At 33.7% G+C, this 16,746-nt stretch overlaps 1 pseudogene; it reads right to left on the bottom strand.

Moving 5' to 3' along the window:
* Positions 1 to 1,547: 1,547 nt before the first annotated feature.
* On the bottom strand, positions 1,548 to 4,768 carry LOC111394022 (annotated as a pseudogene).
* Positions 4,769 to 16,746: the final 11,978 nt, after the last annotated feature.

Below are 16,746 nucleotides of genomic sequence, written 5' to 3'. Positions count from 1 at the left end.
GGAAGATGTTTTATATGCACCCTCCAGCCGGTTTACTTCCCGCTCCTACTTCTGCTGTGTTCAAGTTACGTCGATCTTTGTACGGTCTTAAGCAGGCCCCCCGTGCTTGGTATGAGAAATTTGCCTCTACTCTACTCAAATTTGCTTTTCTCAAAAGCAAGTATGATGCATCTTTATTTCTTCGCAAAACTAAATCTGGTATTGTGGTTATCTTAGTGTATGTGGACGATATAATTATCACGGGTACAAATTCAGTTCTGATTTCCCAATTAAAACAACATTTAAAAGACTCATTTCACATGAAGGATCTTGGCTCTCTCACATATTTTCTTGGTCTAGAAATTATTGCTGATTCACGTGGTACTTTTCTGTCACAACATAAGTATGCCAAAGACTTGGTTGGTGGCTGCTACTGGTCTCCAGGACTCTACACCTCTTGAAACTCCCATGGAAATTAATCTCAAGCTACGCAAAGATGAGGGTGACATGTTATTAGACCCCACAACCTAGCGCACTCTTGTTGGCAGCTTGGTAATCTGACAATCACTAGGCCCGATATCTCTTATGCAGTCCAGCAGGTTAGTCAGTACATGGCTTCTCCTCGACATCTCCATTGGCCGCAGTTTGAAGAATCATCATATATGTTCAAGGTACATCCTTGTGTGGACTTTTTTACCCTGCAGGTACCTCACTTGATCTTGCCAGATATAGTGATTCTGATTATACCGGATGTAGTGATGCTCGACATTCTACCACTGGCTGGTGTATGTTTCTTGGCCCTTCTCTTATTTCCTGGAAAAGCAAGAAACAAGACCGTGTCTCCAAGTCCTCTACTGAGTCCGAATATCGGGCTATGTCACAAGCTTGTGCTGAGATACATTGGCTTCGTGGTCTACTAGATGAGCTTGGATTTTCTCCATGTGACCCTACTCCTCTTAATGTGGATAATACTAGTGCCATCCACATTTCAGCCAATCCTATCTTTCATGAACGCACTAAACACATCGAGGTGGATTGCCACTTCATCCGTGAGGCGTTTGAGGCTCAGATTATTTCTCTCCCCCATGTGTCAACCAATCTTCAAATGGCAGATATTTTCACTAAAGCTCTTACGCGGCAACGACATAATTTTCTTACAAACAAATTGATGCTGATTGATGTTTCCGCATCAATTTGAGAGGGGACGTAAGCAACATATCAAGGGTATAAATTCTGTGATTGACTCATCAACAGAAAGCAAACATATCAGGGGCATAAATTCTGCTGTAAATAGGAGAAGAAATTTAGCTTTATGTAGGTTACCAGATATACTCCCTAAAATCACTCAATGTAATTAGCATGTACAATTTAAGTTTCCTTGTATACTGGTTAATTTCGTCTATATATTTATGAAAGACCTTCTCGGAAGAGAGACAATTCGAACCATTTTGATAGGAAAGAGAATGTGTTTGATAGTAATGTCATTTTATTTTTATCTTTTTGCCCTTAAGGAGAGAGTGCCCTGAGCTTCACCTATCTCAGTTTGGAATGATAATGAAATGTAATAATGAAAAGAAAAACTCAGTTTCATAATGATGGGGACAAACGAAGACAAACATACTTCTGTGCAGGCAATATGACAAACATATTTCTGTGCAGGCAATATGATCCCCCCAGCTTGTTACACCAAGGACAAACATATTGGTGGTCACAATTAGTGACTAATCTGCACATTTAGGAAATAAAATCTTCCCCTAGCCTATACAACTATTATTCATTTACACCACTTGTGACAGAAATGATTCTGTGAACTTCACATGAGAAATTTTACATAGACTATTAAGTGAACTTCACTTGAGAAAATACAAAGATGTGTTTTGGGTGGGATGGCAGAACTCCTGAGCAATTGTCTGTAGGAACCCCTTCTGTCAGAAAAAGGAAATTATAGAAAATAATTAGCTGTTATCGAGACATATAGAGTAGGAAGAATACAGTATCAAGGGATTTAATCAAGAGTTTGTACCTATGGACAAAAGAATAATGAAAGAGGATGGTAATTAATCTTAGGAATTTCATGCAGTTGCTGTCTCATGTCAATCAGGAAAGAGGATGGTCGTTGATCTCTACAATCTGAGGAATTTCATGCAGTTGCTTTCTCATGTCAATCATCGAATGTTGTTCAAGTGAGCAAATGGCTCTGAATTTGTCTTGGGTGCAGGTTTTGCCACTTCAGGTGTCCCAAAAACATTCCAGAACCTCAGAGTTTCATCTCCTGCTGCTGATGCAACCGTGCATCCATCCGGGCTCTAAATCAGACAACCACAGGAAAAAGATCAGACTTAAGATTTTAAAAGATGGTAGTTTCATTACTCTTTGAATAAAATACAACTCGGTACCTGAACCATAAAAAGAACTCTTGATGTATGCCCAGTGAGCTCGGCTATTTTCACCATGGAGGGGTATTTCCAGAGAGTGAGCTGATTCTGAGTAAAACCGTGAGAGCTAAGCAATTCACGCTCATTTTTATTCCACAATAAAGCACAGACCTGTGAGCCTGTGTCAACTGTGTTCAAGCACACACCAGTATGCGTGTTCCAGAATTTTATGCACCGGTCACCTCCACCTCCACCAGAGGCAAGTAAATTACCCTGGAAAGGACACCAGGCAAGTGCTTTGACAGCAGCAGTATGTTCCTCGAGCCTGTGAAGCCACTGTGTTGGAGAATTAGACGAAGCCATGGATCTGTCCCATACGTGGAGCAGATTATCATTTCCGCCACTCGCTAACTGCTGACCAGAGGCTGACCACTTAAGGCCACAAACCTCTTGATGATGTCCCCTATAAGTTTCAACAATGTGTGCCCTCACTCTAACATCATTGTTAATGATCTGACCATCCATGCCTCCAGTAGTCAAAATGTGATTGTTCCAGTCCAAAGCACCAACTCGTGACCCATGGCCACCTCTCAAAGTTCTCAGCTGTAGTAGAAGATACATAAAGAAAATAAGAAGTTTTTACCGTAGTAAGATATATTAAATAGACCTCTATCCATGTCAAATTAAACCGGATAAAGCTCCAGAATTGAGTCTGAGTCCAATCCTGTATAATTGATCAGAAAATATTGCAAGATACACACCAGTCTATTGGCCGTAGAATCCCATAGCTGAACTTCCGAATTGTTCAGGCCAACAGCAATGTGTCGTCCATCTGGAGCCCATCTGACACTGGTCACAGGGCCATTTTCTTCGTCCATTGTGACAAGTTCCGATGTAGCACCATTAGATGCATCCCACAAATACACTGTGTTTCCGAGAGCAATGGAGAGAACGTTGCTGCTACCCCAATCTAATAGGTTTAAATAGTAATCATCCACAATATCAGGGGCATCTAAAGTCCTCTCTGAAGTCTGCATAAATATACAAATTATGATTTTCTTAGAAAACATTCATGTTAAAAAATTATCTGATCCAATTAGATAAACTCCACAAAATAATATAACAAAGCCAACCTGGGGAATGTGCCGACGGGGTTTTGAGGGTTTGGCCTGGTGAGCAGCTGATGCAAACTCATTCAGAATTGTCTCGGTGGGAGTAGGCGGCTTGTTTTTGAAAGCAAGAATCCTTGTCCTATTCATATTCAAGGCTTCAGCAAGCTGTTTCCTGTACGCCTCTCTCGATGGTGAAGAGATCGCTCCAGGATTTTCCTTACCTTTCCTCGCTTCTGTAAGCATGTAATGTGCGTAGTCAAAGTCCATTGCCGATCTATTAGGTATAAACCGATCCAACTGCAGGAACCAAAAGCATCATATTGTTAAGATACACAGTTTAGTTCATTTAATACTAACATAAATTAAACTAAACAAATTCTAAAATTTCAATTTAAACATCAGAAGACAGAGATATTTCAGATGCCGATTTAAACTTGAATTGAAATTCAATCAGACTATTCAAAATAATAATTGTAAAACAAATAAGTCCACCTATTGTAGAATAGAATCGAAAATCATTAAAACATAATTGCAGATAGTGTGGACTTAAAAGCGGAATTGAAAAATACAAACCTAATTTCATTTTCAAAACCACTTATATTTACAGACAATTAAAAAATCCACCCCATATGTCGAATTAAATTGAAAATAATTAAATGTAAAGGACAGGAGTGCAGACTCGGAAAAAATCCAAACCCCAATTTCTATTTAATTTTTCGTTCCTTTTCTCCCAATTCCAATAAAATTCTTCTTAACAAAGATATCCATGGGAAAATCTTAAACTCTAAAAGAATATTAAAGACCGTAAAACAACCCATACATTCTCTCGCGAACTTCGTCTATGAAGGAGAGGTTCTGGGCTTTGCGATTTCTTGTTAGAAGATGCATATGAATTAACAATTCCTGTTTCCATTACGTTAGCACAAAAAAATACACAACAAAAGATATATGTATATAATAATTGTGTATATATGCAACTATATGTATACAATTAATAGAGAAAGATAGCGAAAAATAGAAATCCCTGCAAAAACAAATGAAACAAGAGAAATGAAGCCTGCAAAAGAGACGATTAAAAAAGTCCAGAAATCTGAATTAAAACGAATAAACAATGAAGAAATTGATTTAGTATTAGAAAGAGGCTGCAAGAGCGGATTCAGAGCGATTGCTGGTTGTGAGAGTAGGATCCGAGAACGTCCTGTGTAATGAGATTATATTTATTAGGTGTATCGGGCAAATATATATAATTCTCAATTAGGCTTTGTTGATGGGGCATCTTGATTAGGGTTTGGTGATTCAAACGGCCAGTGTGTGGGGATCGGGGATTAACGGCTATATTCCGGAAAGAGCCGTTGAAACTTGTTTGGACGGAATTGCCCCCTGATGAATTGGTTTGCTGCCGGGAATTTGCTACCTTATGCAGGGGAATCTTAGGTACTTAAATTTCGGGTTAGGCTTTCCTAGAGTAAATAGTGGCCATTGACCGGTTGACCCGGCCATTTTTTCAAAGAGGCCTTTGGCCAACTAAAAAAAAAAAAACAAAAATGTTTAAAATCTTGAAAACTAAGAAAAATCCAAATTTACTCTTACCATTTCAAGAAGAGAGAGAAGACAGTAAGGAAAGAGGAAAATTACTGTAGCACCGTCGACTCAGGCACCAACAAAAAGGAAAAAACAGTAGACCCAGTTGGCCATTTCTCTCTGAAGAAGGAAAACGTTTTGATACCAAGAAAAAACATGATTTTATATACATGTGTTGAGAAATCCTTGTATATAAGGTTTAAATGTGAAATTCGAGTAAGGATAATAGTTTGGGAGGGAGAAAATGGAGTGGAGTTTGTCAGGAATGGAGTTTTTCGATGATCTCCACAAAAGAAAACGTCGCCTGCTGGGCCGCCCATTGACGGCCCAAACAATTTTTTTTTTAATTACCTATTATTTATTTCCTTTAATTATTTTATTTAATTGTTTATATTGTGTTGTCTAATATTTAATTATTTATTTGAATTGTTTAATTTTAATGTATATTATGTATTTAAAATCATTTCTTTAAAATGCTTAATATAAATGTTTTATTATTTATCCAAATAGTTATTATTTGCTAATTTAGTTTAATTACTTATTTTATGTTAAGTAATAGTAAAATAATTAAAAAATAATTAAATATTAAATAAGTAATAGACATAAAGAATTTAAATAAATATTTAAACAATTGTAAAATAATAAAAATAAGCAATTAAATTTGAAAAGTAAAATATCAATCAAATTAATTTTTTGCAAAGCAATTAAAATAAATTTTTAAATATCAAATAAGCAATATGCATAAAGAATTAAAATAAGTATTTAAACATTAATTAAAAATAAAAATTAAACTAGGTGTTAGTAAAATAATTAAAATAAGCAATTAAAATATTAAACTAAACGATCAAATTAAGTGTTAGTAAAATAATTAAAAGAAATAATTAAATATTCAATAAGTAATATACATAAAGAATTTAAATGAATATTTAAACATTTGTAAACTAATAAAAACAAGCAATTAAATTGGAAAATTAAAATATCAATCAAATTAATTTTTTGCAAAGCAATTAAAATAAATTTTTAAATATCAAATAAGCAATATGCATAAAGAATTAGAATAAGTATTTAAACATTAGTTAAAAATAAAAAAATTAAACTAAGTGTTAGTAAAATAATTAAAGTAAGCAATTAAAATATTAAAATAAATGATCAAAATAAGTGTTTGTAAAATAATTAAGAGAAATAATTAAATATTCAACAAGTAATATACATAAAGAATTTAAATAAATATTTAAACATTTGTAAAATAATAAAAATAAGCAATTAAATTAGGAAATTAAAATATCAATCAAATTAATTTTTTCCAAAGCAATTAAAATAAATTTGTAAATATGAAATAAGCAATATGTATAAAGAATTAAATTAAGTATTTAAACATTAATTAAAAATAAAAAAATTAAATGAGGTGCTAGTAAAATAATTAAAATAAGCAATTAAAATATTAAAATAAACGATCAAAATAAGTGTTAGTAAAATAATTAAAAGAAATAATTAAATATTAAATAAGTAATATACATAAAGAAGTTAAATAAATATTTAAACATTTGTAAAATAATAAAAATAAGCAATTAAATTGAAAAATTAAAATATCAATCAAATTAGCTTTTCACGAAGCAATTAAAATAAATTTGTAAATATGAAATAAGCAATATGCATAAAGAATTAAAATAAGTTTTTAAATATTAATTAAAAATAAAAAATTAAATGAAGTGTTAGTAAAATAATTAAAATAAACGATTAAAATAAGTGTTAGTAAAATAATTAAAAGAAACAATATTTAAATAAATATTTAAACATTTGTAAAATAATAAAAATAAGCAATTAAATTAGGAAATTAAAATATCAATAAATTAATTTTTTTGCGAAGCAATTAAAATAAGTTTTTAAATATGAAATAAGCAGTATGCATAAAGAATTAAAATAAGTATTTAAACATTATTTAAAAATAAAAAATTAAATTAAGTATTAGGAAAATAATTAAAATAAGCAATTAAAATATTAAAATAAACGATCAAAATAAGTGTTAGTAAAATAATTAAAATAAATAATTAAATAAATAATAAGTAATATACATAAAAGAATTTAAATAAATATTTAAATATTTCTAAAATAATAAAAATAAGCAATTAAATTAGGAAATTAAAATATCAATAAAATAATTTTTTGCAAAGCAGTTAAAATAAATTTTTAAATATGAATAAGCAATATGCATAAAGAATTAAAATAAGTATTTTAAAATTATTTAAAAATAAAAAAATTAAATTAAGTATTAGGAAAATAATTAAAATAAGCAATTAAAATATTAAAATAAACGATCAAAATAAGTGTTAGTAAAACAATTAAATATTAAATAAGTAATATACATAAATAATTTAAATAAATATCTAAACATTTGTAAAATAATAAAAATAAGCAATTAAATTAGAAAAACAAGTATACGAAAAATAGTAATTTACGTTCATATCCTTTATTCCGTTATCGGTTGGTTATTGTATATAGAAGCAACGTGTTAGTTTCTTTTTGTAACATTTTTGTTTATCAATTATCTATCAAAAAAATTTTGGTTTATCGAACATCATTTGCACAGGGTTCTAAGAATTGAAATTTTGCAGGATGGAATATCATCTGAACGACGTTGTCAGACAAATCCCTGGTACAGTTACGTCGATCATGCTTATGGTCATTGTATTCGTTGAGTGATGTACAGTGGTTTGAGCAGCTGCTCGATGCCCTGCTTTATCAGTTGCTGAAACCAGTTGACGAAGATGCACTCCATTTTGATCTTGGGGGCAAGGTAGTGACGTTCTCCATATTTGCTTTTGCCCTTGTCACTGGATTGCGATCTACGGACGAAGAAGAGGTGAGGGCCTGTGTTTCGAGGAACAGGAGGCTGTTGAATCAATATTTTCGTGGACAGACAACTGTTACTCTAGCGCAGTTGGGAGATTCATTAAGGAGATGTGATCAAATGTCTGATAGGCTGAAGCTGGGCTTGGTGCTTATCATCGAGAGTGTACTCCGGTGTCATCACAAGAGGACACCAATTGACATTTTCCATCTGGAGGTTGTTGATGACATTGATGCCTTCAACAATTATCTATGGGGTCGGAAATGTTTTCTAGATATATTATGCGTGTTCAGGAGGGGGTTTTTGATGCTTAAGGGGGATAAGCCCGAGTGTAAGTACGATGTATATGTACTGCCATTGGCGTTGCAGGTATATATTTAAGTTAATGAATTACCTATGCTTTTTTCCTTGAATTCTATACATCATAATTGTAATTGCTACAAATATGGGTGTACGAGACTGTCCCCATCTTGACCAGTCCATATGCGAGGAGAGGGGAGACACGCTGCCCTCGGATGCATCACTAGTGAGTACAAGACAAGCCATTTGCTAGACAGTTATTGACTATCCTCGACGATCCTGAGGTACGTATTATACATTTGCGATTTATGTTATATGTCCTTTTACAATTTCAACACATAGTCATTAATTGTAAAATGTCAAAATGTCAGCTTGAAGTTCTCATTGAGTTGGCACCATCGATCGAGCGGTAGAGTCAGCTTTATATTCGTGAATTGTCTATTCCGACTGCGCATGAGGATCAAATGCCTGAGTGTAGAGTGGATCGAAACAGGGCACGTTACTGTGCAAGATTAGTTGAATATCGCTTTGATTTTGTAATTAAGTACTTCACTTGTAATATTTATTTTTCAGGAGAGTCGTTCATTATTACCTTCACCGAGGAGATCACGTCCGGTGATGATGTCAACTCCCCGAGAATATCATGTCCGGCTATGCCAAAGGTTCAGATGCCTGAGTCCAACATCGATCGAGATAGAGTACGTTACTTAAAAATAATTTATCAATTGTCGTTTCAATTTTTGTGTTAAGTTATTCATTTGTAACAGTTATTTTTTCAGGAAGGCGTCCAGTATCACCTCCTGCACCTAGTCACCATGCTTCTACGATTGATTTGTTTGAACTCGTGACGGTGATGAGAGGAGACATGGCAGAGTTACGAGATGATGTCGCGACGCTACGAGCCGGGTTTGGAGATTTTTCAGAGTTACGATATGATGTCACGATATTACGAGATGGGTTAGAAGACCTTCATGCTGAGGTTGCAACGATACGAGGCGACATTGCAGGCCTGTGTGAGATGGGAAACTATAGGTATGGAGGAGATAGCGGAAGGACAGGTCGGTACTGGAACGAAGGGACTGGCGACTATCGAGATGGAAGGGGTGACGGTGAGGCTAGCGGCTATCATGACGGAAGGGTCGGTGGTTATCAGGGGAGGGAGACAGATGGGGTATGTTGACTCATCGTGGCCATCGGTTGCTGCATTCGATTCATTTTTAAATGACACGATGGGGATGGAGGAAGTGGAGAGGATACTGGAGGAGGAGAGAGTACCCGAGAATGTCGAGGGAATACCGAAGAGGACGTCACCCGAGGTAGAGGGGACACCCGAGGAGGTGGGGGTGCCCGTGCAGGGGATACCCGAAGATGTCAGGGGTACCGACCAGAGGTGGAGGTGGTACCCGAGAGGACGTCAGACTCGCCAGACGTAGTCTTTGTGTCGGAGGAGGTGGTCTCGATAGCGGGCGAGGGGGTAGTCCCGATGGTCTGGGAGATGGAGTCCTCGAGACGGGAGAGGAGAGGACGCGTGTTGTTGACGTACTTGACGTACCGGAGTTGGTGGTTGGCAAAAGGCCGAGGGTGTCATCACAGTACGTCGTTTCTCCCTTTATCGCGGAGGCGAAGATAAGGAGGTTCGTCGACAGGACGCACCTCAATTTATTCAGAGAGGTGGACCATGCGAAGTGGAAAGCTTTCGAGACGGAGTGGAGAGCAATTAGCCCTGGTAAGTTTTGTGTTTTATAGAATTAGTACAGTACGCAGACGCAGACACATGTAAGTAAAATTTCTGTTCTTATTTTTTCAGGACCAGTCGCATGATTACTCAGAAGACTATCTCAAAAGCTTATAACTGGTTCCACGATATCACCACTTCGAGAGCTTGGCTCACCGACTATGTAAGCGAAATTAAAATATTGTTATTTATTATGTATGTTCAATTTTGATTTTTGAATCAAATTCATGGAATAACTCCTCTTTTTATTAGTGTTTCTTGATGTGCACATCGACTTGGCCATGAATTTGCTATGAGATCGAGCTGAATGACATCCAAAATCGTTCAACATTCCTGGTCGACTCATATTGAACACACAAAGTTCGTCCGTGCCGTTGACGTTGAGTACCAGTCGCTCCAAGATATGGATAACGAGTACACGCTGTCGGAGGAAAGTCATGGGAGGGCTATACGTATCTGTACATGCCAGTGTGCGTAAATCATTACTACATTGCAGTGGAGATCGTATTCGCCAACTCCACAATGTATGTGTACGACCTCGATCATTCATGCCTGACACAAGATCAGCTCAAGCGAAATCTGGAGTCGGTGTATGTGATCGTTCCCATGATGGCTAGATGAGCGAACATCTCTGTGTAGGAGAGACTGGCCACCGTACGGGACACGACAACGACGAGGCAGTAAATATCGTAGGTGTTTGTGATTTTATTTTTTTAATTTACAACTTAGGTTCTAACTAAACGGTGATGTGCTAATACAATATCATTTAATTGTAGGGGTGATTGTGATATGTTCATCATCAAGTACATAGAATTTTTTATTGTAGCACATAAAATTGATGCAATCAACCAAACATGGATACAAAATTGGAAAAATAAATTAGCATGTGATTTGTTTGAATTTAATGGGGATCCATAAATAATTGTACATATTTTTACATTTATTTGAACATTTACATTTTATTCATTCATTTGTAATTACGAAAGAATTGTAAAATGTTAATTATTTAAATGCTTAATTTAAATGTTTTATTATTTATCTAAATATTTATTGTTTACTAATTTAGTTTAACTAATAGTAAAATAATTAAAATAAATAGTTAAATATTAAATAAGTAATATAAGAATGTATTTTTGAAGAATATATTGATAGAAAATGTGTAATTAAAAAGTAAGAAAAATTTTAAATTTGTATTTAATATTATTTTATTAAAAAATATATGATTAAAATGATATCAAATCACTATTTAATTTCCTGCTCATACGAATTTCCTCTGCCACAAATCATTCAATTGTCAATTCATAACTTCATGAAAATTGGTGCCCGGTGCCTTTAACTTACTGAACAAGCTTTGGTTCTCTGCCACAAATAAGCAGAAACGATTTTTTTCTTTCAATTGTACATAGTTTTACGTTTATTTAAACATTATACATTTCTTTCATTCATTTGTAATTACGAAAAAATTGTAAAATGTTGATTATTTATGTAATATTTAATTATTTATTTTACAGTTTGTGTTTATTTATAATGTTTGGGTGTATTGTGGAGAACGCATTGTGTCTAAAAAATTTTCGAATGCTCCGATTTCAAATAATTAACATAAATAATATACATAAATAATGTGGGTAACAAATGAAACTAATGAATGAAATGTTTAAATAAAAAACTAAATCTAATAATTAACATAAATAATATGCATAAATAATCAACGTCAATGTTATAAATAATTACATTGCCAATAGTTATTAACTAATGTAAAATTACACATATTTTACATTATCATGCAGAAGAATCTGATTTATACAATATCTTTTAGTATGCCCTGTTGCACCGCATCTACTGCACTTATGAGGCCAAAGAAACTCTCTAGTAGATAGTATTTTAGACAAACGTGTATGTCCAGAAGTACGTGTCTGACTGCTGGAGGCAATAAGTTATTCAGTGAGAGAATGTAGTCGAAAACTTTTCACTCGACTTCGTTTGGTACAGGAAATATTGTCTCTACATACGTTGCTCTTCAATAATCAGTCATGTAATACGCACTGCATAAGGCGTGTGGTGGAAATTCTTTATGCATAACCACTACCACTTCATGTGTACATGGAAAACTCTCCAACTGAAACTGTCTACACGTGCACGTGTTATCATTTAAGTCCACGGTATATCCGAAATTACGTGCACATCTCACGGAGAAGCGAAACCGATCCAGCGGTTCTACATATACCTTTCTTACCACATCTAGAGTCTTGAAGACTTTATCTTCCTAGGCTGAGATTAGCACACTTGTACAACTCTGTGATTCCTCACGTCGATCATGAAACCACTGTTGTAACTTGTCACGAATGTTTTCAATCATTGTGAGAATTGGTAACTCTCGATCTTTCTTAAATAAAGCGTTAAGCGGTTCTACATTGTTCGACGTCATCATATTGTATCGACGTCCTGGAAAATGTTATCGTACCCAATGTTCGATCCTCATCTTTATTAGATACTCCCATGCAACTTGCGATTTACTGTCTATTTCGACCATGAACTTCTCAAACTCTTCAAATTATAAGCCTCTGCAGCTCTCCTAAATAATGCAACGATGTCCTTGTCTCGATACATGATCTTCAGGTTTCCCTGTATAAGGTACATACAATAACCATGATGTGCCTCGAGAAAGACTTAGGTGATACCATTTATTATTGACTGCCCTCGATCGGTTACGAATGCAAGGTTTTCGACATCCCCAATTACTTCCCTCAACTTCGTGAAAAATCAACTCATCGCTAGATCATTTTCTCCGTCAACTATGCTGAACGCAAGAGGGTAAATTTGGATGTTAGCATCTTGACATGTTGCAATAATCAACTTGTCTCCATATCTCGCCTTAAGGGTTGTACCTTCGACTAGGATTAGGGCTCGCATTGCGTTTCGAAACCCTCGAACACCTTATCCAAGGGTCATAAAGAAATATTTGAAGTGACTATCGTCATCCTTCTCAATAAAAAAATGTCGATCCAGTATTAATTCTTCTCATATTACAGGAATACCTGACCAATGTAAATAAACAATAATCATAATTTAGATAATCTATTCAATATGAAATGAACAGAAAAATAAACAATATTAAATAATTAATTACATATTAAATAAACAATTGAATTACATAATTACATAAACAATTGAAATAAAATAATTAACAATTAAAATAACAAAGAAATAAACACCTAAACAATGAAATACCTAGCCAATTTAACATAACTCTCCTCGGTCGAACCCATCAAATCTTCCAATGCATATTCTTTGGCCTTCCAAGCCTTCTGATAGCTCATGACCACCCCGTACTCTTGTCGAATGTCATTAATGATGTCCGAAGATCCATAGATCGTTCGTGGGTCCTGAAACTTGTGCATTATTTCTCAACCAATGAACCATATGATCATTTCAACGAATACCCACTTCGCAATTATGTTCTCGTGCATATTTACGAACTACAAAGAACTCATTCGTGTCCATCTTCGTCGCTCACAAACGCCAATGGAAACTGTCGTCAACGCAGATAATTATGTACGTCGATTTGTTTGATTTCTTCATTTTTGAACTCGGAGTTATGCCTTAAAACAATTTGGTGCACAACTTCTTGTAATTCTTTCTTTGATTCGAACAGTTGCTCGACATATATATCTTCATCATCGGGAATCACATGTGAACAATTAGAGGACCATGTACTCGGTCCGCCCTATGAGCTCCTACCCGACTCATGTCTCCTACGGGATAAAGCAATCAAATCCTCGTTTATAAATACATTTTTATTTTCGTTGTCTTCAACTGTTGATAGAATTTTGTGCGTAACAGTGTGATCATGGTGAGTAGCAGTGGTCTCGAGAATAATCACAGCATCTTCACGAACAATCTGAATCGTATCCCAAACATCATTTACATTACGATTCTCTTCATCGAAAATTTCGTGTTCACGCTCGAGAACATTCTTCCTCAATAAAGTTACGCAAATAGGAGTCGACTTTCAGCCTTGGTTCAATTTAATTAGATGCTTCATCCTCCACTTCAGAAGTAACTTTCATAGATGAAATCAGAATGGTTGAATTCTTATGAAACAAAAATCTCAATTTCATATCACACTGAGAGGGATCGACATTAAGCATGTTTTGTATATCATGGTACATTTCTGTAAACAATATACTCCTTGTTATAAAAATTGTTTTAACTACATCTCCTTTACTCGTCCATTTTCATTCTCACTGAAAATTTTCTTTCTTTTGAAATTCACTGAAGTAACAAGACACATGCTGATGTCATATCTGTCATAAATTAAAAATATTAGATAATAGATTAAACATAAGAAATTAATATATAATTTTTTAAATTGTTCATTTCATATTTAATTTAATTTTATACTTATAATAATTCATTGATTATTTTAATTATTTCAAAAATATTTATTTCAATAAACAATATACATTAAATATGAACAAACAAATTATAAAATCTTAAACATTAAAAAAATAAATAAATAACAAAAAAATAAAAAGGGGGTCGATACATTCAGGCCGACTGTTTCCAGCTGGCCCGGACATTCTAGGCCGGCCCGGACGTCTGGGTCGGAAAAAATTACTTAGGTGTCAAGTGACATATATATATATATATATATAATACATATGTGTTTAATATTGTAATAGTTCATCTATCTTTGTCGAAATAAGATTTAAAGATTCAAACAGTATACTATTATAATTAAAACAAAATTAAAAATACATATTTACACTTACCAATTTCGAGTGCTGACTGTGAGTAATGTTTTTTTGTTGAACCTTTGATAATTTTGTAAGATTTTAATTTTCTAGCAGATGGAAGAGAAAATTTCTTTTTAACTGTATTGCAGAAACTAATAAGCAAAATTGATTTTGAAATTTACGTGGGGAAGTGATTGAATTTATTTAAACTTTTAAAGGTATTATTATCTTTTAAAGAATTAATATGTTTTTGTAATTATGGAACATAATAAGGCACAATTGTCTTTTTCTACACAAGAGACCAATGTGGTGAATGAAAAAAAAATGGTCAAAATGCAAAACTTGTTCTTTGACTTAGCCAATTTGAAAAGTACCCCAGCTTTTCTACTGTGACTTCCTAACTTCCTGGAAAATATTTAAAGCTTTATTTTATGTTATTTATAATTTTATCCCAGTTACTTCTTATTTTAAAAAATCCATCCTTGAATCAAGGTACTCTCATCAATTTTTTTTCAACATTATTTAGAGATGCGAACCAAGCATCTCGCCCTATTCGTGAGTCGAGCTAGCTCGCATCCCGACGAATGAATCGTGCATCGGAATTGTTGCTAGCTAATCTAATTTTGACTCGCGAGTTAGCATAAAGGTAGCATTCATGACTTTTCAACCATTGCATGCTAACATTGATTTATCACTGGCATATGGCAATGTTGTCATTGATATATTTTCTATTGCTTTTTATTTAAATTGCAAATTTCTTCTTCTTTTTTTCTTTTGTCAAATCCTAGTCTATAAATAGGCCTAGTTTGGGAAAATTTTATCACAATTCGTTTTATTTTTCAACATTCTCTTTTCAAAAATCTATGTCACTGTACGACGAAATTTTGTGTATTAAAATACAAAAATCGTTATAATTTGTATTTTAAGAAATACAAGTGACGTTGACATTCTTGTAATTGTAAAATTGTAAAAATCATTTGATTAATGGTCTGAATATTTGAAGATGAGGGGCCACGTGGTTTGAATCATGGTCTTTGAGAATTTGTTGAAAATTTGATTTGTCGAGACTTGATCTGTTCGAAACTTAAACCTTAGGACTTGGATTTGGACTTGAATTTGATTTGATTTGAAGAATAATTTGATCTTCTTGGACTTGCATTAACTTATTTGATTCGAAAGAGATTTTGATCTTTTTGGGGTTCACCGAGTTTAGTTTTGAGAGGATTTCTTCCCTTCCTCCGACCTTGGAATTTTTTCAGCACTTCGTGATTGCGTTCTCCGCTTTCTTTCTTGCTTTTCTTTCTCTTCTTCTCCTCCCCTCCTTATGGACCATTGCTCCTATTTGTAGGAGAGAATTCGTGCTAATTTTGATAATTGCTCAATTAGATTTAATTAAAATGAGTAATTATGAACCTTTTTTTTTATTAATAACTTTTTTGGTTGATTTATTTAAAGTGTGAAATGGACTTTTGGGTTTATGGACTTTAGTAGACTTTAATTTAATTGGGCTAATGATTTAAATCGACCCAATCCATTTTATTTATTTTCTTTTATTTATTTATACTTTTTTATGTATACGGTCACTTTCAATTATTTGAGTACAATTTTTTAGCTATTATCATTCTTTTGATTTCTCAATTTCTTCTAAGAAATTTTTTTACAATTTTTTATATTTTTGTTGTATTTTTTTACGTAGTGCCTGTTTGAGCCACATTATTCCAAAAAAATGCATTCTTAAATATTGATTTGACATCATTTCAACCACACATTTTTCAATAAAATAATATTACACGCAAATAAAAAACTTTTCCTTATTTTTTAACCGCACATTTCCCATCAATACACTATTCAAGAATGCATTATTACCAAAATAATGTGGCTCAAACACCCCCGTAATTTACATAAGAGTAGTTATATTGACACCACAAATTTTATTTATTGCACCAAATTATTTTCTTAACTTTTTTCGTCGAATTCTTATCTTCAACCTTTCATTAATTAGTACATCTTATCCCTAATAATGATTTATATCAAAATATTTTATTTTCATGCTTCGAAATGAGGAAAAAAATTTGCACTT

This window comes from Olea europaea, chromosome 1 (assembly GCF_002742605.1).
Source record: "Olea europaea var. sylvestris chromosome 1, O_europaea_v1, whole genome shotgun sequence".
In the NCBI taxonomy this organism is placed as follows: domain Eukaryota; kingdom Viridiplantae; phylum Streptophyta; class Magnoliopsida; order Lamiales; family Oleaceae; genus Olea; species Olea europaea.
Note: the sequence above shows the minus strand (reverse complement) of the source record. Positions and strands in the feature narration are given on the sequence as shown.